The 21,914-nt window shown below is 41.8% G+C and overlaps 1 protein-coding gene across 26 annotated transcripts in view; it reads left to right on the forward strand.

The window, feature by feature from the left end:
• Positions 1-21,914, forward strand: part of LOC148162120 (putative phospholipid-transporting ATPase IIB) — a 78,375-nt gene that overhangs the window by 34,556 nt on the left and 21,905 nt on the right. For 12 of the 26 annotated variants that reach the window (XM_088020248.1, XM_088020256.1, XM_088020247.1 and 9 more), the window contains 3 exons: positions 4,619-4,727; positions 5,146-5,309; positions 14,578-14,815. The exons of 1 other annotated variant lie outside the window; for it this stretch is intronic. The gene's annotated coding sequence lies outside the window, so the exon portion shown is untranslated. 13 more of the 26 variants (XM_088020253.1, XM_088020259.1, XM_088020254.1 and 10 more) reach the window with 7 other exon arrangements.

Consider the following 21,914-nt stretch of genomic DNA (forward strand, 5'->3'; position numbering starts at 1 on the left):
AGTGATGGTTTAATAATCTTTCTATATCAAGCACTCTGGGCAATGTTATTTACTAGCTTCAGCTCTGATCTAATTTCTGTTACATTTGCCATAGAACAGGAGAGCAAACTGAAAATAAGTGATTTTACTGCATTCTTGTGTCAGAATGAAGATTACCTTTTGCATCATTCAGTTTCCACAGCAGCTCTTTGAGGAAAAGCTAGTGTAATCATAGTAAGAAAACGGATTGTAATGCTTCTATCAGTTAATCGGGTAGAATAGATCTAGCCATGCAAGCGGTTCTTAGATAAAGGAGGTCTGGATCGTTAACACGGCATCTTCCACATAAGCTGTGTTCGTGGTATTTTGTTAATGGAAAGCCAGATAGACTGCGTAGGTGATCAGTCAGTCTGCGAGGACTCTGATTTTCGGTCCTTCCTTCTGTCCACTCTTTCTTCTGAGTGTCTCTGCATGTTGGAGGTGTGGATGGAGTATAGAAAGGAGAAACCAAATCATACCTAGACTTATACCTCCTGCTGTCCAGAGACAAACATGCTTAACATAAGCTGCACATTTAGTGTGACCTTTGCAAAGGTACGTGTGCTGCTTGTGTCTGAGTTTCCCTGTCTTAAGTAGAGCTGAGCGTTTCTGTGGCATTTAAAAGGTAGCTTATTTAAAATACATAGAAAAGTTTCTGGTGTGGTTAAACTGATATTCTATCAATAGAATTATATAATTATATAATTTAATATTTAATACATGATATATCAGTAGAATTTTTTCTCTTTTTATAAAAATACCTCTTGTTTTGGCACTTACTCCACATGGCCCCTGGGCCATCCGGAGAAGTAGGAAGAAGGAATTCTACTTTGTGGTACAAGATTTAGTCCCGGCCCATGAACCGGCTGTGTGACACATTCCTGTCAGGCATTGTGACTGACAGACTGATGCCACAAATACTGTGGTTTTGCTGTGAAATACCGTCACCCTCTTGGGTTTGCTTTTGGCTCTTCTAGGTGGCATTACTGTAGCTTCCATCTTTGACCTGCTTGGTGCTGAGGTCACGGGAAGGTCCAGGTACTCCTGTGGGGCCACTTGTCCACATCTTCCATAGGCCACCGGTCTGTTCTGATCCAGTTACGACCCAGTAGATCTAAACCCTAAAGGTGGAGGCCCATGTGGTAGACTCCAGTTGTTAAGAAGGAAATGGTGGCATGGCATCGGCTGTGCCTTTCTCGTCACCTGCTTTATGTTGCAAGGCTGGCTCTTGGGGCTTTTCTCAGGGTAGATATGCCGGCGATTGACATGGTAGTATGGGCGTGACACCTCTTGGTTGTTGCTGGTCCTGCACATCTGTCCTGTATTCAGGTCAACCCTAGATTTGAGGTGTGGCCCAGAGTGGCTTGCAGGTCCTAGCAGTCTTTGCCTGTGACCAGGGCTCTGTCTCCTTGAAGAGTGCTTCCCTCCAGTTTCAGAAGTTGGGACCTGCCCCTATTTGGTGATCTTCTCTAATATTACTGCCTTAGAAATGAGAGCTTATTTTCACTTCCTGAGTTCTTGGAAGCACTAGGAACTATTATGTTTTGTGGTTTATAATTACTTGATGAATGGAGAAGTAACTTTTGCTGTCTTTAAGTCATAGGTGTCCAGGGTGGAAGGCAGACTGACCTGGAGAGTCTAGGTGACATATGTATGTGTGGGCCTGTTCCTTGGAGAGGGGAGGTGAAAGTACACGTCCCAGGCAGAGGGCTCGAGCAGATCTGTAGTGCAGAAAACCTTCCCGGTGATGGTGCCACGTTTGCCTGATTCAGAGCCACTCCTCTGACAATACTGTCTTCAGTCTCTAAGGAACATAGGCTTGACAGCCATTGTCCCCTCTCTCTCTCAAGGCAAGGGGGTCACAAGTAGAATTGTAAGAATTACATATACACTGTGAACATGGTGTGCAACAGTAAATATTCTCCTGCATGAGAACAGCTGCATAGAACTGTATTTCCTGCTTCGGTGGATGCGTTATGTTTCCTGTTACTAAAACTCAGTTGAGACTTAGAGTGTTTGTTTTTAAAGTGGTATTGTCTTCCCACCTGAGACTAACCGCATCTTTGAATTCAGGAAATACAGTATTTCAACATATGGGTGTACCATGAATTTCCTATTTATAGACATTCAGGTTATTTCCAGTTTTTTATATTGGCTGCTGCTGGGATCCTTGTTTTTTTGTTTTGTTTTGTTTTTTAGGATAAATTTCCAGAAGTGAAACTGTTTGGTTAAAGTGTGTGCAAACTTTAAGGCTTTTGATAACACTAAGTTTGTTAAGAGAATATTTTGGTGTCTCCTGCTTTGGATTTTCATAGTTTTTTCTCTGTCTTTACCTGTACTAAAACACATCTAGATAGAAAGGGAAGAAGGAGGCCTGGGCTCTTTTCACAGTGGCGTGATCTTGTACACTGGGAAGTCTGAGGTGTCCACACACAGAGAAATGTTAGAACTAAGAAATGAGGTAGGAATGTTGTCGGGTACAACATAGATACACAAAACCACTTGTATTTCTGTATACCAGCAGTGATCATCTGAAAATGAAATTACAATAACAGTTCCGTTGTTGTGGCATCAGAAAGAAAACAATAGGAATAGATTTAGCTAAAATACAGGGTTGCCTGCTGGAAACTAATAAAACATTTTTTTTAAAAAAAATCAAAGATCTAAATAAATAAAAGTCATCCCATGTTCAGGAATTGAAAGACAGTATTGTTACAGTGGCAGCACTCTCCAAATTGATCTGCAGATTCAGCACAATCTGTCAAAAATCCCACTTGGCTTTTTGGCAGAAACTCACGAGCTGACTCTAAAATTCATATGGAAATGCAGGAGACCCAGAGTAGCCAGTGCAACCCAGAAAAGAAGATCAGCATTGGAGGACTCCTGCTTCCCCATTTCAGAGCTCATTTCAAAGCCACAGTAATCAAGAAGGTGTGGGACTGGCAGAAGGAGAAATGAATAGACCAACGAACACAACGTAGAGTCCAGGAATAAACCTTTACATTCATGACAGATTGGTTTTCGGCAAGGATGCTCACACCGTCCGGTGGATTGTTCAGTGCACTCCACGAATGGTGCTGGGGCACCTGGACAGCTGGATGCGAAAGAAGGAAGTTGGGCCCCTCCCTCAGGTCATACCCAGAAAACCCCTCGTAATGGATCATAGACCTCAGCGGAAGACCTAAAACTGTAAGACTCCTGGCGGAAAACATAGAGGCCAATTTTTGTGATCTTGGACGGTAAAAGCCCAAGTGACTAAAGAAAAACTTAAATTGTATTTATCCAAATTAAAAACTTCTGGACATCAGAGGATACCATCAGGAAAATAAAATGATAACCTAGAGTGGGGGAAAATATTTGTACTCTCACATATGCTAATCCCATGTCTAACGAGGTATTTGTTTCCAGAATAATACAAAGAGCTCTTACAGCTTCACAGTGAAAAGACAAATGACACCGTTAACAAGTGGGTGTAGGATCTGAACACACATTTACCCCAAGAAGATACGAATGGCCAATAAGCTCACGTTAAGGGTTATAACCACTTTGGGAGGAAGCTTGGCTGTTCATCAAAATGCTAAACGGGCCACATCACCCAGAAGAGGCGAATTCATAGAGACAGAAAGTTGGACTAGTGGTTGCCAGGGGTTGGGGGCTGGAGGAGCTGAGGGTGACCACTGTCCAGTGTGGGATTTCTCTCTCTTTGGGGTGATGAGAATAGTCTACAGTCAGATGACGGTGATGGTACAACTCAGCGTAGCAGGGAGGATCAACTTTGAGTAAACACAAGGGCTCACCTCATGTGGCCTGTTGGTGACACAGACACAGCCCTGGAGTGACAGACTGTTGTCCTTTGAGGGCAGTTGTCCAGCGTTGGGTCATTCACAGAGTAGCCTGGGGAATGCGCGTCCGTGTAACATGCAGCCTTCTGAAGAGTCTGTGGTCATAGAGAGGTAGACTTGAAGAGTGTTCACACTCGGAAAACACAAGTGTAGCCTCTGAGCTGTCAGCCACATGTCGGGGGCATAACAGATTTCACAAGAGATCACAAGCACATCAGAGTTTATTTCTGTAGCCTCAAGTTGACCTGTTGAGGTTTTGCTTACAAAGAGGACAAGCCTGCACAGGAGGAGGCTGTCGTGTTGGGATTGCGCCGCGTTCCTTCCTGCTTTCTTCCACCAACAGAATTCAAGCGCAGAAAGCATAAGATTTTATGTCAGCCTTTGGTAATTTGATATTTAAAGGCACGAGCGTTCTAAAGAGAATTCCTGGGGTTTTTTTTGTTTTTTTGTTTTTTCAGATTGTTGATTTCTTTTTTCTTTGGGTTACTAAGTATTTTCTGATGTTTAGCTTGTACATGTTATGATATGAATTTAAAAAAATTATTTGGGAATAGGGAGAATTGTAAATCATTTAGTATGTGTTATATTCCTCTTGTAGTGTTTCATTATTACTTTTTTGTCTTTTTTCTTTGTTTTCGTTTATGTTTTAGAAGTAATATAAATGGGGGGGAAGTAAAACTGCTTGGTAAAAGAATATTCCCTTAACTTTTTTGTTAAAGCTAGTTTTCTCAAATACCATATTTTATTTTGTTTTATAGGGATTTGTTTTGGCTGTTACTATCATGAGGGAAGCAATTGATGAATTCCGGCGTTTTCAGCGAGACAAGGAAGTGAATTCACAGCTATACAGCAAGCTTACAGTAAGAGGTTAGCAAGACCCTTTTGATCTAGCTTATCATTTGCTAACTGTAATCATCATTTTAGAGTGAACATAAGTGAAAGAAAACGTGTCTTAATTCTGTTACAAAATAGTATTTTTCGATTACATATGGTATCTAATTAATTTTTTTTAGTAATCTCATGACTACAATTTCAAGAGAACACATGTGAAACCCAACTGGTGTATGCACATTTTCTGTGAATATCACCTTACCTAAAATCTCTGTTTGTGTTCTATTTAAACGCAGTCGTAAAGGTCGGACAGACATCTGGTACCATGGCCTTAAGTGAAGGGACTTGGAGCCCCTACAATAAATGTCATGATCCAAAATGATAACTGCTTTATGCCCATTTCTCCTTCACTTCATTCAGGGCTTTAACCCTTCCCTAATTTTATGTTTTTAAGGAGCTTGTTTATTTGGTCTCTCAGTCCCAGTGGAGAAGAAGCGATGTGTAGAGGAGTGTGGGAGAAGCCATTATAGGCGGGCATTATGCCTGTCGGAAAGTGACACCGTGACAGTCATTACCTCAGCGAGGGACAGTGAAGGAGGGCACTGAAGAGCTAGACAAGTATGCATAAGAACTTGGAAGCCTGTTTATAAAATGAGGTTTAAAATGGAGTTTGTATCTTCTGTTTACATGTGGACATTTGTACACTGAATTTATTTATTTGAAATAATTCTCCAAAAAATATTTCTGTAGCTTATTGGGATATATTTCATATAACATAAAGTTTATCCATTTAAAGTATACAGTTCAGTGGTTTTTGGTATGTTCACAGAGTTATGAAACTATTAGCACCATCTAATTTTGGAACCTTTTTTTTTTTTTTTAAAGATTTTATTTATTCGACAGAGAGCACAAGTAGGCAGAGTGGCAGGCAGAGGGAGAGGGAGAAGCAGGCTGTCTGCTGAGCAGGGAGCTGGACGTGGGGCTTGATCCCAGGACCCCAGGATCATGACCTGAGCTGAAGGCAGCCGCCCAACCAACTGAGCCACCCAGGCGCCCCTAATTTTGGAACATTTTTAACATTCTAGAAAGAAACTGAATATATTAGCCATCATCCCATTCTTGCCCCTTCTGACCCTCTTCCAGGCCCAGGCAGCCCCCGGTCTGCTTTCTGTCTCCGTGGATTTGCCTCTTAGGACAGGTCACAGAAGTGGAATCGTGCAGTATGTGGGCTTTTGTCACAGGCTTCTTTCACTTGGCATTCTGTGTTCAAGGTTCGTCGGTGTTGTGGCACCTGTCAGGCTTTATTTCTGTTTGTTGCCAAATAATATTCCACTCTGGGGTATTCCGCGTTGTGTTCACCGATTCATCTGTAGACGGACGTTTGGTTTGTTTCCACTCTAGGCTGTTGTAAATAGTGCTGCTGCGAATGTCCGTATGTGAGTGTTTTTGTGTGAACATTGTTTTATTTCTTTTGTAAATATACCTAGAAGTGAAATTGCTGGATTATATGGTAACTATGTTTTTGATAAACTGCCAAGCTGTTTTCCTAATTGGCTACCCATTTTGCATTCTCACCGGCAGTGTGTGAAGGTTCCGGTTTCTCCACATCCTCACGGGCACTGTTACTGTCTGTCTTCTTTATTGTGGCCGTCCTGTCGGGTGTGAAGTGGTATCTCACTGTGGCTTGATTTGTCTTTCCCCGACGACTAGTGCTATTGAGCATCTTTCCATCTGCTTAATAGGTGGTTGTATGTCTTTGGAGAGATGTTTATTCAGATTTTTTGCTTACTGTTTTTTTTTTTTCTCATTGTGTGTACCTCTTTTAAGATACCACCTTTTTTGCTTTTTGCAACGGGTTTGCCGCCAGAACACAGGTGTCGTGAAAACCACCGCTCAACCTAAACCAAAATGGGAAAGGAAAAGACTCACATCAACATCGTTGTCATTGGACACGTAGATTCGGGCAAGTCTACCACTACTGGTCATCTGATCGACAAATGTGGTGGGATCGACAAAAGAACTATTGAAAAATTTGAGAAGGAGGCTGCTGAGATGGGAAAGGGCTCCTTCAAGTATGCCTGGGTCTTGGATAAACTGAAAGCTGAACGTGAACGTGGTATCACCATTGATATCTCCCTGTGGAAATTCGAGACCAGCAAGTATTACGTGACCATCATTGATGCCCCAGGACACAGAGACTTTATCAAAAACATGATTACAGGCACATCTCAGGCTGACTGTGCTGTCCTGATTGTTGCTGCTGGTGTTGGTGAATTTGAAGCTGGTATCTCCAAGAATGGGCAGACCCGTGAGCATGCCCTTCTGGCTTACACACTGGGTGTAAAACAACTAATTGTTGGTGTTAACCAGATGGATTCCACTGAGCCACCCTACAGCCAGAAGAGATACGAGGAAATCGTTAAGGAAGTCAGCACCTACATTAAGAAAATTGGCTACAACCCCGACACAGTAGCATTTGTGCCAATTTCTGGTTGGAACGGTGACAACATGCTGGAGCCAAGTGCTAACATGCCTTGGTTCAAGGGATGGAAAGTCACCCGTAAAGATGGGAATGCCAGTGGCACCACACTGCTTGAAGCTCTGGATTGCATCCTGCCACCAACTCGTCCAGCTGACAAGCCCTTGCGTCTGCCTCTCCAGGACGTCTACAAAATTGGTATTGGTACTGTCCCTGTGGGCCGAGTCGAGACTGGTGTTCTTAAACCTGGGATGGTGGTCACCTTTGCTCCAGTCAATGTTACAACTGAAGTAAAGTCTGTTGAAATGCACCATGAAGCTTTGAGCGAGGCTCTTCCTGGGGACAATGTGGGCTTCAATGTCAAGAACGTATCTGTCAAATTGTTCGTCGTGGCAATGTGGCTGGTGACAGCAAAAATGACCCACCCATGGAAGCAGCTGGCTTCACGGCTCAGGTGATTATCCTGAACCATCCAGGCCAAATCAGTGCTGGATATGCACCTGTGCTGGATTGTCACACGGCTCACATTGCTTGCAAGTTTGCTGAGCTGAAGGAGAAAATAGATCGTCGATCTGATAAAAAGCTGGAAGATGGTCCCAAGTTCTTGAAATCTGGTGATGCTGCCATTGTTGATATGGTTCCTGGCAAGCCTATGTGTGTTGAGAGCTTCTCTGACTATCCTCCTCTGGGCCGTTTTGCTGTTCGTGACATGAGACAGACGGTTGCTGTGGGTGTCATCAAAGCAGTGGACAAGAAGGCAGCTGGAGCTGGCAAGGTCACCAAGTCTGCCCAGAAAGCTCAGAAGGCTAAATGAATATTATCCCCAATACCTGCCACCCCAGTCTTAATCAGTGGTGGAAGAACGGTCTCAGAACTGTTTGTGTCAATTGGCCATTTAAGTTTAATAGTAAAAGACGGGTTAATGATAACAATGCATCGTAAAACCTTCAGAAGGAAAGGAGAATGTTTTGTGGACCATGTTTTTTTTGTGTGTGTGTGTGGCAGTTTTAAGTTATTAGATTTTAAAATCAGTACTTTTTAATGGAAACAACTTGACCAAAAATCTGTCACAGAATTTTGAGACCCATTAAAACAAAAGTTTAATGAGAAAAAAAAAAAACATACAACCTTTTTTTTTTAAATTTTATTTTACTGTGTTATGTTAGTCACCATCCATTACATCATTGGTTTTTGATGTAGGTTCCACGATTCACTGTTTGCGTACAACACCCAGTGCTCCATGCAGAACATGCCCTCGTAAATACCCATCCCCAGGCTCACCCGTCCCCGGGCTTACTGTTTTAACTGGATTAATTGTTTTTTAATTATTGACTTGTAAGCATTCTTTATACAATCTGGATTTAAATCTCTTGTCAATATATGGTTTGGAAATATTCTGTCTCGTTCTGTGGCATGTGTTTTCTTCTTCTCGGTATCCTCTGACGCACAGAGTTTTCATGTTATGATGTCCAACTCATCTGTGTTTTCTTCTGTTGCTTTTGCCTTTGGCATTGGAGCTAAGAAACAGTTTACCAACCCGAGGTCACGAGGATTTACTTCTTTATTTTCTTCCAGGGATTTTATAGTTTTAGCTCTGACATTCAGATGTGTGATCCACTTTCATTTCATATTTTGTGTATGGTGTGTGATACGGGTTCACATTCCTTTGCATGTGAGTATCCAGTTGTCCCAGTACCATTTATTGAAAAGACTATTCTTTTGAGGTTAAGTTGAATGATTAACTATTAAGAAGCTTTGATGCTTAAAGCTGTGGCATGATAGAGGTTAGGTGTGTTGTAGAAAAGAGGTATGCTTGCGTTTTGGAAAAGAGAGTCCCCAGAATGGCCAGGCAAATTAGGTGTAACCTTGGTATGTCTTTTTTAGAATATAATACAGATCCTGGCTTATTTTTTAAATTGTTTTTAACTGTGGTATTTGGACTGTGTAAAGATTTGTTTCTGTGTATTAATTGTATCATTCAGAACTAAATGGTATGGTGGCATCTGAGAAACTGGCAGAGGAGGCAGTCCTGCATGCCCTTCCTTTCTTCCACAGAAGCACGGAAAAGTCAAGCTCCTGCCATGAGGAATGCAGCCCACAATCTGGACTGGGGACTCTGGACCCTGCTCTGAAGGGAGTAGAGCAGAACTTACTTGCAGAGAATTGTGTCTGTCTGTCCAACCTGTGAGGGACACATGAAGGACGGACTCAGGATGTCTTTCTTTCATCTAACATGGATGTCACTCAGGACAGAGGAGCCAAAAGCCGGTGGGCATTTCTCAAGCCCATGTCAGGCTGAGGAGAGGCAGCAGTAGCTTGGGGCCAGCATTGACAGTCGACACACAGAATAGAGGGTCACGTGCCAAGCCGAGGAAGCTGGAGAGGGGACTTCTTTGGAAAATTGGGGCATGTAAAAGTGCCCGTGTTTACTGGGGAGTTTTGAAAGTCACATCCAAGGCCAGCCCTAGATCACACTCAGAAAAGACCCCGAGAAAGCGTTTTGCCTCTGGCCAGTCTCTAGGCTCAGTGCAAGCAGAGGTGAAAGCTCAGGCTGAGTTCTAGGCAGCCTGGCTCTGTGTTGGAGTCCCCAGCACAGAGGCAGTCTGCGACGATCGGGAGAGGTTGGTCTCCCTTTCTCCCTCCCTTGCTTCGTTCCTCCCCCCTCGCAACGCCTTCCTTCTTCCCTCCCACCATCCTTCCCTTTCTTAGTCTCGCCCCCTCCCCATGCAAGGAAATCCTTTCCAAAACACTGGCTGAAAGACTTCTCTCCATACATGACAAAGAATACACACTTTACAAAATGAGTCTACAAAAGTCACTCTATGTGCATGGCTGCAGCATATACCGAACAACAAAACAAACCCAGAAGAGGGGGAAGTGCCTGATTTCCTGAGTTACCAGATTATAATAGTCAAAGTGTACAGGTTTCCACAAAAAACTTACAGAACATGCAGAGAAACCATGTGGCCTAGTCACAGAGGAAATGAACAGAAACCGTCCCTGCAGAAGCCCAGATTCTGGACTTAGGAGACAAAGTCTAGATCAGCTGCCTTAAGTCTGTCCAAGGAGCTAAAGGAAACAACTGAAAAACACTGACAGGATTAGGAAAAATGATGGGTTTTTTTGTTTTGTTTTGTTTTTTTGAGATTATATTTCTTTCTTTGACAGAGACACAGCGAGAGAGGGCACATAAGCAGGGGGAGGGTCAAAGGGAGAGGGAGCAGCAGGCTTCCCGCTGAGCAGGGAGCCCTGAAACGAAGGCAGACACACTTATCGACTGAGCCACCCAGGCACCCCGAAAAATGATGTATTAACATACAGAATACCAATAAAGGTATAGAAATTATAAAAGAAGCAAAAGGCAAAAATTCTGGTGCTGAAAAGTACAATAAATTAAAGGAAAAACTCACTGGAGAGTTTCAGCAGAGTTGAGCTGGCAGAAGAAGGAATCAGTGACCTTGAACCTAGGTAATTTCAATAACTAGATAATTTCAAGTGGAATTACCCATTCTCAGAAGCAGAAGGAAGAGTGAAGGAAAATAAGCAGGTCCTAAGGGACTTGTGGGTGGTGCCAAGTGTACTACATGTGCACACACTGGGCATCTTGGAAGGGAGAAAGGGTGGAGAGAATGTTGTAGGGAGTAGTAGCCATTAACTTCCCAAATTTGATGAAAGACATGACTCTACATACTCGGGAAAATCAGTGAATCCCTAGAAAGATAAATGCAAGGAAATCCGCACTGAGACACATGACAATCAAACTGTTGAAACCCGAGGACCAAGAGGATATTCTGAAAGCAGCAAGAGAGAAACACACAAGGAAGGGCTCTTGAGTCAGAAACGCTGGAGGTCAGAAGGACGTGGGGTGACATTATTAAGATGGGAAAAGAAAAAAATGATCCACCAAGCATTGGATGTCCGTAAACCTCTCATTCACAAATGAAGGCGGATTGAGACATTTCCAGATGCCTTTAGAATCGAAAACAGGGACTCAGGCAGATAGGCATCCACCCATGTTCATGCAGCACTATTTATAATTGCCCACATGTCCACCGGTGGGTGAATGGACAAATTATGGTGTTTTTTCACATTGGAATATTATCCAACCATAAAAATTAATGAATACTGATAAACCCGGATGCCCCTTGGAAACATTACACTCTGTGAGAGAAATCAGACACAAAGGGTCACGGACTCTATGTCATTTACACGAAGTATCAGAACAGGTAGATGAATGGAGCTAGAAAGCAGGTTGTGGTTGCCACGGCCCTGGGAAGTGGCGGCAGCGGCGGGCGGGGGGCAGCTGCTTAGTGGGCATGACACGTCCTCTGTGTGAGGGAAATGTTTTTGAGCTTGATAGAGTGGGTTGCACAACATCGTGAATGGACTCAGTGCTGTATTCACTTTAAAATGGCTGATTTTGTTATGTCATTGTCACCTAAAAATAGTAAAAAATGAAGAAGGCATACTAATCATTTACACTTCTGTGACACTCCAACTCAGAATATTTTAAAAATAATTGTCAGTGGGTTTATTTCAAAGACAAATGCAAATTTACCTTTTTAAACAAGATAGATCATCATTGGTGATCTTTGGAAGGACATTTTTACGTGTAGATGATGATGATACTGCTTTTTTTTTTGACTTCCTCGTGAGTGTCAGTAACTTGCTCATTTGCATAACTGCCATTCAAGGTAGGTTGGCTTATCTCCATGTTACAGGTGAGGGACCTGAAGCTCAGGCCATGTGATTTGCCCTGAGCCACTGCAGTTTTGGTAGAGTTCATATTTGAACCCAGACCATTCTGATGTCAAACCCAGTGTTCTTTCAACTGTAGTGCTTTGCTCCGTGGCTGGTTATTCTGATGCAAATGACTGATAGGTAAAATCTGGGATGTAAAAAAAAATGCATGTATATGCTCATTGACTTTAGTTTGAAATTTGTTTTCTTGTGAAGAATACGTTCATCTCCTTAATTTCTAGTATTTCGTAGTGATCTGTTCTTTGAATGGCATTGATGGCTACTTCCTTATGTGACTTAACTGTGGTTTGTTATATTTACAGTATTTGATCTTTTTGTATTTGGAGTTCTTAAGCACATTCTTGTAGAAATACTCTGGGAAAAGTTTTCTCTATGTTTTCTGTGGAAAAGGAAAGCCATGTCCACTTTTAAGTATGCTCCTATCTTTGGGGTGCTTTGTTAGAAGCAGAGAGTATTTTAACTGGTATGCAGTGTCAGTCAACACTGAGATTCTTTATTTATTTTTTTCAGTTTATTGATTTATTGTTTTAGTCATCTTTGCACCCAGTGTGGGGCTCAGACTCACGACCGTGAGATCAGGGGTGTTATGTGCTTCCTGTGGAGCCAGCCGGGTGCCCTGACACGGACGCTGTTTAGTTAGCTGCATGTGTCGTTACTTGAGAAGCTGCTTCTCTTGCCGTGTGGGAATTCTCTGTGTCTGCTGCTGCCCCTGTCACTGCTTTCTCCCTGTTTGTGATGACTTTATTCTTCATGTTTAGCCCAATGGACAGCATCTGAGTCAGAGCCTAGCAGGAGAATGTGAAATTGTTGGCAGCTCTTACAAAAATCCCTGATGAGGACTTTGAATTGTGGGGCCGTTCTGTACTTTGATTCTTTTTACCTCTTGCTCAGGAGAGGTGTCTGAACTGCACACTTGGCTGCAGTCATTCCACTGGCTGGCTCTCAGTTCGGTTCCCGATAGTCCCTAAGAACCCAGTGTGTGTGAGACACTGCGATGACCTGACGGGATTCAAACATGAGTAAGTCCTGGACGACGCTTTTTAAAGAGTTCATGCACTATCCTAGCAGGGACGATAAATTCAGAGTTTTGTTTTTGTCTTCATCAGCCACCAGATCTCAGCAGGACAACATCGTGTCACCCACTGTTGGTGGAAATTCCAAATTTACACCTAAAGCTAATGTGGGACTTTCGATTCAGAAATGGATCTGGAATTCTGTGATTGCAGAATGATGCAGGTGACTGCAGGTGATGACTGCAGTCAGTCTTAGCTGTTTCTTGTCATGGTTACGGCATTTTGTTATTTAACGTGCTTTCTAATATTCAGACATAGGAGAGAGGGAAGTCTGTTGTCTTTGAACATTGTGGGCATTGTGCGTGTGTGCACGTGTGTGTATGCGAGGAAGAACATTTACATATTTACATGCTTCTGGTGTTCCAGTTTCCTTGCCAAAAAGGAACTTTATCCACAGAAAGTGGCCATGTCCTTTATTCCTGTCTGTTTTAGCATCTTTGATCCTTACCGTCAACACTGTTGCTACATACTTGTTAAAATTCTTAGTAGCTTTTTTTTACATAAAATATCATGAATTATCTTAATGAAATTCGTCTTTTAATGAAATTGTGTGTCATAGTTATTCTTGAAAAATCAAGGGATCTTAAAATCCGTCTTTACTGCCTTTTACACATTGTGGGTGATGTGCACTTTCACAGGGAAATCCTAATATGTAACTGGTTTCATGAGTTACTGCATGTTCCACTTGGTAAGAAGGATTTCCTTTTGTGACAGTCATGTCTTCAGATAGTTGGGTTTTTTAAAAAACAGTATTCTCAAATGTTAGCAGAATTTTCCCATCAGAAATTGCTTGAGAGCTCCTAAACTCAGAAGTAATCAGAATGGATTGTCGCCATGCAGTCCGCAGAGAGGCGTCAGTGACTTTCCTTCTCTTATTCGAGTGGTTTCATCTCTCAGTGGTCCACTTTTGTGACAGTGCAGGTGAAGAACAGTGGGTACTTGGAAGTCCTTTCTGTGTGTTTTCTGTATGTAGTCAGAGCAGTCCTTTGATAAATGTGCTCACCTTCTCACGTGTTTACATCATGCGGTCTTCTTTCCTGTCTGTGGTCTGAGCAGCGTTTGGAAAGCATCCATAGAAGAATGTACAGTATACATTACTACATTTGTACCATAGAATAGTAGTTTTTTTTTTTAAGATTTATTTATTTATTTATTTGAGAGAGAGAATGAGATAGAGAGCACATGAGAGGGGGGAGGGTCAGAGGGAGAAGCAGACTCCCTGCTGAGCAGGGAGCCCGATGCGGGACTCGATCCCAGGACTCCAGGATCATGACCTGAGCTGAAGGCAGTCGCTTAACCAACTGAGCCACTCAGGCGCCCAGTAGTTCTTGATCCTAGTATGTGTCAGGAACACACAGACAGTTGAGATTTGTTATCTCATCAGTTCAGTTCTCTGTGGCTGTACCAAGGTGGACATAGATACCCGGAACTAGGTATGTACTCATTACCCTCACCAGTCTTTCTTCCTCACGTCACCCTAAGAGGATCTGTATGAGCTTCACTTCATGATATTCATACACCATGTTTTGTTTTGTTTTGTTTTGTTTTTTAAGATTTCTTATTTATTTGACAGAGAGAGCACAAGCAGAGGGAGAGAGAGGGAGAAGCAGGCTCCCTGCTGAGCAAGGAGCCCGATGTGGGACTCGATCCCAGAACCCTGGGATCATGACCCGGGCCGAAGGCAGCCGCTTAACCGACTGAGCCACCCAGGCATCCCCCTTTACACCGTGTTTTTTATTGCATCGTTTGGAGATTAGGGGCCACGAGAAAGTAATGGAAAAAACTGGCTAACACAAAGTACCTTTTCACAGGTGAGAAGTGATTGTTGTTTTGTGTGTAGGTACCTATATGTGCTAGCATCTGGGACCTCTCTCTGCTACCTGGTGTCACTCTGGTGGTCACCCTTAATTATCGGCTTCTCAGCTGTGTTCATACCGCTATTTTCTCCCGAGTTACGTAGGGCGGCTGGCATATGTAGGGACTCAGGAAATGGGATGACACCCGAGGAATTTCCAGATCAAATAGGAAAAGTTTGAAGCCTGATCTTGTCAGCCAGCCGCCCAGTGAGGGTTCCCTTTTCCTGACGTCCTTGCCCGCTTTACTTTCTTTAACTTGCCAACTTCCGTGGTGAAAAATGCTCTCCTTGTGTTTTGCCTGCTGCTTACCTTTTAACATTTCATTGTTCATTTTGATCTTTGATAAAAGTTTATTCATCTTTTTTCATACATCTTTACCTTTTCATAATTTCTCTAAGAAATTTATCTGGTGACAAATATTTTTGTCTTGACTCATTTTTGTATCTTTTTCTTTTAAATGTAGATAAATTTGTACTTTTTATGTATGTAGATCTGATCTTTTCCTCTGTGGTTTTTACTTCAATCTTAGAAGGTCCATTCAACCCCGATGTAAATGAGTGTTTTAATCTCCCTACAGTGTTTCTGTGTGTTCATTTTCCGTAGCCGCTTGTAATTTTACATATCAGGTGTGCGTTGTATGGAGAAAGGGATCTGTCTTCTTTTTTCTCCTCAAATGGTTAGTTAGTTCCTTTAAAAGCAGTTATTAACGTTACTAAAGCTCTTTTCTCAGACCTTGGAGAAATGGATCAGATTTGTTTGGGCCCTTTTCTTCGCTTTCTTGTCTGCTGCACGGGCTCATCCAGATTTCCGTGCCAGTTCCATTCCAGTTTTAAATAATGTTCCTTTTTAGCATGTTCTAGTGTCTTGGAAAATCTTTCCCTCGCTCCCTCCTCCCCTCCCTTTCTCCATCAGTTATTTTTCGTTTTCATTTTTTTCTTGTTTTCCCTGAGAAACACGAAACACTCTAAATATAAGATGATTGGGAGTTTTTCCTTCTGCTTGTGAGTTAGACCAGTGGCGTCGAAACCTCATAAATAGGCTCATGGTGGCTTGCCGTCTTCATCCGTGATTTCTTCATTCTTCTACCCAGGATCGATGTCAGCCTCCACACTTGGGAGTCTTTGAGCAGTAAGAAACTGCCATGGGATTATTGAAAATCTAAGGAAATGAGAGACTAGGGACAATTTTGAACCATCTTTAGTTCATATACCTCTCAGTAGTAATGTCACCATGCTGATTCATGTAGGGCCTTGGAGTTTTTGTACCTTTGTAGGCCCAGGAGAGAGGAAGGCTTTTTCCTAAAGCTTCTGGTTTTCGTGTTTGAGAACCTTAGAACTTGTTAATTATGGACTGTTCATATTAACAATATTTTGTATTTTAACATTTGGTAGATGTATAACAATTCTTTCTAAGCACAGAAAACAAAGATTAGACATTTCTCTTATGCAAACACCAGCAGGCTTCACCAAGACTTTGAAATGTCCTGTCAGTAGTAAGACCCTAAAAATTTTCATTTGTACCTGTTAGTTGAGAAAATATTTAGTATTGAGATACTAATTTTTCAAACCCTTGTACTTTTCTACAAAATCTTCAGTTAACGCAGTGAATTGCAATCGATACTTAATTTCATTATTTAGTTCTGCATATTGCTTCAGGCAAAAGATGTGTGCCGTGGTGGGCTATAAAGTATTCTGTATGGATACGCTCTTCTGGCAGCTTCTGAACTCTGTTGGTAATTACATGGATGGTATAGACTGTTTTAGCTAGGGACATCATTTTAGAGGGGAAGTGGTTGCCTCATATAATTGATCCAGTAAAGAACATTATGTGCTTTAAATGTTTCTTACCACGATAGAATATTTTATTATTTCCATATTCTTTCTAAAGCTATCTCATTTTTTTTACTGATGGAACAAGAAAAAGATTTGATTTTGTTTAACTTGAGCATCTTAATTTTTTTGTTATTGCTAAAGAATGCTTTTTAAAACTACTCTAATTATTGCTAGTGAATGTTTAAGAGTAAAAGTTGGTTACTTCCAGCAAGATGCTTTATAACCCTCACCCCAAAACAGCAGTATTTCCTTTTTTTTTTTTTTTTAACTTCCTAGGCTGTAATTACTACCGTTCAGACATCACTGTATTTGATCTCGCTCTGCTTTCTGTCAGCTCTCTGGAGTGTAGGTTTCCTGTGGGCAGGGCCTTGCCCATTTTGTTCCCACTTTTGTCCCCAGCCTGTGTTGGGGGAGGGATACCACATGCCTCCCTGCCGCTGCCCGCCTTCAGCTGAAGGCAGAATGGGCCACCCAGCCGGAGCAGAGTCCTGGCCTGTGTGCTCCCAGACGGGTTTCACGGGGCCCGTCTTTGTTTCCATCGCTTACCGGGGACAGCCTCAGACTGTAAAGCGCCCTTCATTGTCACGAGACTTTGTCCATCTCTATTCGTACCCTTGCCTTTTCCGCTGTGTTTCTAGCCCTCAGGTTCCTTCCCTGCCTCTGGCTCCCACCGCAGACCTCTCCGATGTACCTGGTGTACCTTCTGGACTTCATTGAGTGCGCTCTTCCTCTGCAGCCCTGTCACGTGCTGGTGGTTTTTCAAGCAGGGCCTAGGGCTGCTTCACCTGGCGCAAGGCACTCCTCCTGTCTCTCCCTCTTCCTCCCTCCTACACCCGATCCAGTGGCTTTCAGCTGCCGATTCCTTGGTCTTAATGCCTTCACGCTGCTTCCAGCCCCTGTCATGTTCTAGCTGAAGAAGTCTGATTTGGCAGTTTTTTCCTTTAGGATTGTGCTTTTGCTTGGCCTAACTAAAGTTCAGAAAGATTTTCTGCTATATTTCTCCTATGTTTCTTCTTCTAGAAGTTCTTTGGTTTTAGGGTTTGCCTTAGGTATATCCATTTTGAGTAAAGTTTTGTACCAGTACCTGGTGTTTGTGTAAGTACTTTTTTCGCATGTGGATATCCAAATGCTTCTAGCACCATGTTTTGGAAGAGTGATGTTTTTCACATGGCATTGCCTTACACTTTTGTCAAAAATCAGTTGTGTTTTGGGGCGCCTGGGTGGCTCAGTTGGTTAAGCGTGGCTCAGTCGATTAAGCGCCTGCTTTCGGCTCAGGTCATGATCCCAGAGCCCTGGGATCGAGTCCCGCATCTGGCTCCCTGCTCAGCCTGCTTCTGCCTCTCCCTCTGCTGCTTCCCCTGCTTGTGCTCTCTCTCTTTCTCTCTCAAATAAATACATAAAATCTTTAAAAAAAAAATCACTTGTCTTTTATCTGTGGGTTTATTTCTGGACTCTCTTCTCCATTTATCTGTTTGTCTCTCTTTATGCTAATACCATTCTTTTTTGATTACCATTGCTGTATAATAATTCTTGAAATCATGTACTGTTTTCCCTTCAACTTTGTTTCTCATTTTCAGAGTGTCGTCTAGGTCCTGTGTATTTCAATATGACTTTTAGAATCAGCTTGTCGATTTCTGTAGAAAATGCCTGCTACGATTTGGACTGGGATTGCATTGAATCTATAGATAAATTTGAGGGAGAATCAACATCTTATTCATACTACGTCTTCTGACCCATGAATGAGATAGATCTTTCCCTTTATTTAAGTTTTAAAATTTCTCTCAGCAATATTTCTTTTCAGAGTCTAGGTCTCTTTTAAAATATAGTTTACTTCTATATGTAAATAAACGTATTAATTACATTTCCCAGCTACCCACTTTGCTTCATAATCCATGTTAAATTCGGCTTCGACCTCCTCAGCCACTTAAAGTGTTGAGAGAGTTGGTGGGGGGTGCCGGTCCCACCCAAACAACAAAGACAAGCCACACGACCTGCTAATGTAGTGTGCGGTTGTCTGCCTGGGAACTACATGTGTCATCCCCTGGTGACCTTCTAGAGTGCCATTTATATGTCATCAGTTCCTTTTTTAAAAAGTCGCTTAATTATCTTCCACTCTTATTGCCTGTGTGTGTTTTGTTGGGAAAGAAGTAATGATATAATTTCATCCTTATTTGGTAATCTGTGTCTGGTTCAGTGTGGCTTATAGAGCTACTTTGCCATTGGTCCATTACGACATTTGGCTCATTTAACTGATAAGAATAGATTGATCATAAACTTGTCTTGTTTTGAAGTGGGGTAAGTTTGATGCATTTGCAAAAAACAAACTAAATGTCATAAAAGTATATTTCAGTTATGCTTTGAACCTGTCACAGGATCTGGGTTTAGTAGACACTGTGATGTTAGTCTGTTCATAGCAGGTAAGCACATTGTCAGAGGTGTGCGTGCATACTGGGTGCTCCTGTGGGTCCCTGAAGGCTTTGGGAGGCTCTGTTTGCTGTGGAATTAAGGAGGGCTGTGAAGGGAGGGCTTCCAGTCAAAAGAAACAGCAAGTATAGAGAACTCGGGCCCCAGAGAGTTGTAGCATACAGTGCTAAAAGCAAATGTAGACCCTTTTAAAGCCAGAAAATTAATTTGAGATTGGTTGTGAAGAATATGTGTATAATGATGTAAGTCTGAATTATCTTCTAAGTAATTGTCAAATAATGGAGATTTTTTTTTGGTGGAGATAAACATAATCCTTACTTTTGCCACCCACTTCATCTGGAATTCATATTGAATTAGGGAGTTGATAGTAATGGAGACCATTTAGGGGAATATTCTCTTTATTCAGGTAAAAAATGAATAGCACTGAGATTGGTGGGCAGGGGAATATTCTCTTTATTCAGGTAAAAAATGAATAGCACTGAGATTGGTGGGCAGGGTCTATGTTTAAGAAGCTTTGGAGTAAGGAGAAGTAGTCCTTTGAGTTACTTCTTGATCTTTCAAAGAAGCCTGTGAAACTTGGTTCATGCAACAAGCCAGTCGAATGCTTTTCTTCTGTGAGAAACATGTAAGCTGCTGCACTTTGGAAGCATGGTGGCTGGGAACATTTTTTGCTAGGAGGAGAGCTTAATGGAAGGATTTCATTGCAGTCGTTTAGAGAGGGGGAAGGATGGCTGTTAACCTTATTTGGTAACATTCACTGTTAACCATTTCACCAGAAAAGGCCCCAGCTTGTACTCCAGGTAAATTGAAAACAGTATTTTTAAAAACAACTGTCCTTAGGTATAAGTGCTGGCCTATACATCATTACTGTATTTAGAACTTGCTTCTCTCAAGTGTAACTCTGAAATTCTTAAATTTTATTTTATTTCATTAAGATTTTATTTATTTGTTTGACAGGGAGAGACACAGTGAGAGAGGGAACACAAGCAGGGGGAGTGGTAGAGGGAGAAGCAGGCTTCCCGCTGAGCAGGGAGCCCAATGCGGGGCTCGATCCCGGGACCCCGGGACCATGACCTGAGCCGAAGGCAGATGCTTAACAACTGGGCCACCCAGGCACCCCTGAAATTATTAAATATTAAATGCCCATTTCAAAAACACTTTGCGTTGTTGATGGCTCTATTGGGTTGTGAGAGCAGGTGGCAGTTCTGTCTTTTCTTTGTGCTATGACATGTAAAATTTAGGGATTTTCTTTTTTTTCTTCTGTTATCAGTCCCCCAACTCTGATAATAGTATGTCACTATGGTCATCTGTCAGCTCAGTTCACAAAGGGTGGCCGGAAATCAAACCGTTCTTGTGGGCATGAGCTGTTCCCATTGGGCAGCGAGGGTCATGGTGCTGGGCTGTCACTGCAGGGGGTCAGGTGCCTGGGGAGCAAGTAATATTCCTCCATCTTTTCTGTCTAATGTCCTAACTGCTCTTGAAGAAAGAGAAGAGAAGTCAGTGAGTTCATGGGACCAAGGCTGTAAAGGAAGTACAAGGAGTCCCCTGCACAGAGATTAATTAAAATTGTTAGAGAGCCAAGAGCCATTAAGCAATTTGACCAATTCTTCAAAATTCAGAAGTGTGTACTTTGAGGAGGTATGTGAGGCAGATTGCCATACTGGTTTGACATGATAGCCTTCTGTTTTGTTCATATTGTCATATTTGTAACGTGAGAACTTTCTCCAGTGTATTTTACTTTCACTTGTCTTCCTGAAACATATAATTGTAAGTAAGTTCCATAGAAACGAATAAAAATCACTATATAATGCCCCCAAACTAAAGGCTATTAAATATAAATTGTGTTTGTTATGTGACCGAGTGAGTAATATCTCTCTTTCTCAGAAATATAAGATCTTGATTAAGGAGTCAGAAAAGGATATATTTTTCTGTTTCAAAATATGTATCAATTATTTATACATTTATTTTATCTTATTACAGCTCTTTCTCTACCTCTCCTTTTTGAATGGGTCCATTGTAAAGAATATAGAAAAGCAGAAGGGAAGGAAAAGTGGATTGGATAGTAGGAGAGAAAATAAAATTAAGTGATAAGACAGGCATTCTGTTGAGTAATACTCAGCATGAGATCAGTGAGTAACTTTGCTGCCTGGTGCTTAGCTATAGAAAACATAATCGTGGGAGCACAGACAATGAAGCTTGAAGGGACCAAATGAAAAAATAATTAAAATAGACATTCTTTTGTAAGTATACTTTCTGGCTATGAATAGACGTATACTTACCACTTATGAAGATATCTTAAGATTTGTTTCACATGTAATTTTAAAGAACATTGCTATTTTATAATATGAATAAAAAAATAGCTCCCCCCCACTAGTTCTAGTCCTTATGTGTTTATTGTATATTTGAGGAACATGAAAAAATATAATAGTTACAGAACTTTTTTTTGATGTCCTCAAAACATCTTTAGGAACAGGTGTGACACTGATGAAACTCAGCTGCTTCAAGAAGTATTTAGGAAATAAGTTTGTAATAAGTTGAACGTGGTCTAAAAGTGGTATGGCTGGTAATATTAGGTTTTGATAATGTGATATGAACTTACCTCTTGTTCTGTGAGCTTTCAGAATAAATTGAATGGAAAGACATAGGTCTTTTCCCATGTTAAAAGAGCCACTAAAAGGTAAAAACAGATCCACAAGGCTGTTGCCAGTTCTAAAAGGGAGATTGACGGAGGGAGGGAGGGTCCAGAGTCCCAGGGAGAGAGAGAACTTGAGTAAGTTTTGTTACTTATGTAGGATGGC

The sequence above is a fragment of the Eumetopias jubatus genome, unplaced genomic scaffold, assembly GCF_037043125.1.
Source record: "Eumetopias jubatus isolate StellerSeaLion01/CBP00866 unplaced genomic scaffold, mEumJub1_p1.0 scaffold_20, whole genome shotgun sequence".
NCBI lineage: Eukaryota > Metazoa > Chordata > Mammalia > Carnivora > Otariidae > Eumetopias > Eumetopias jubatus.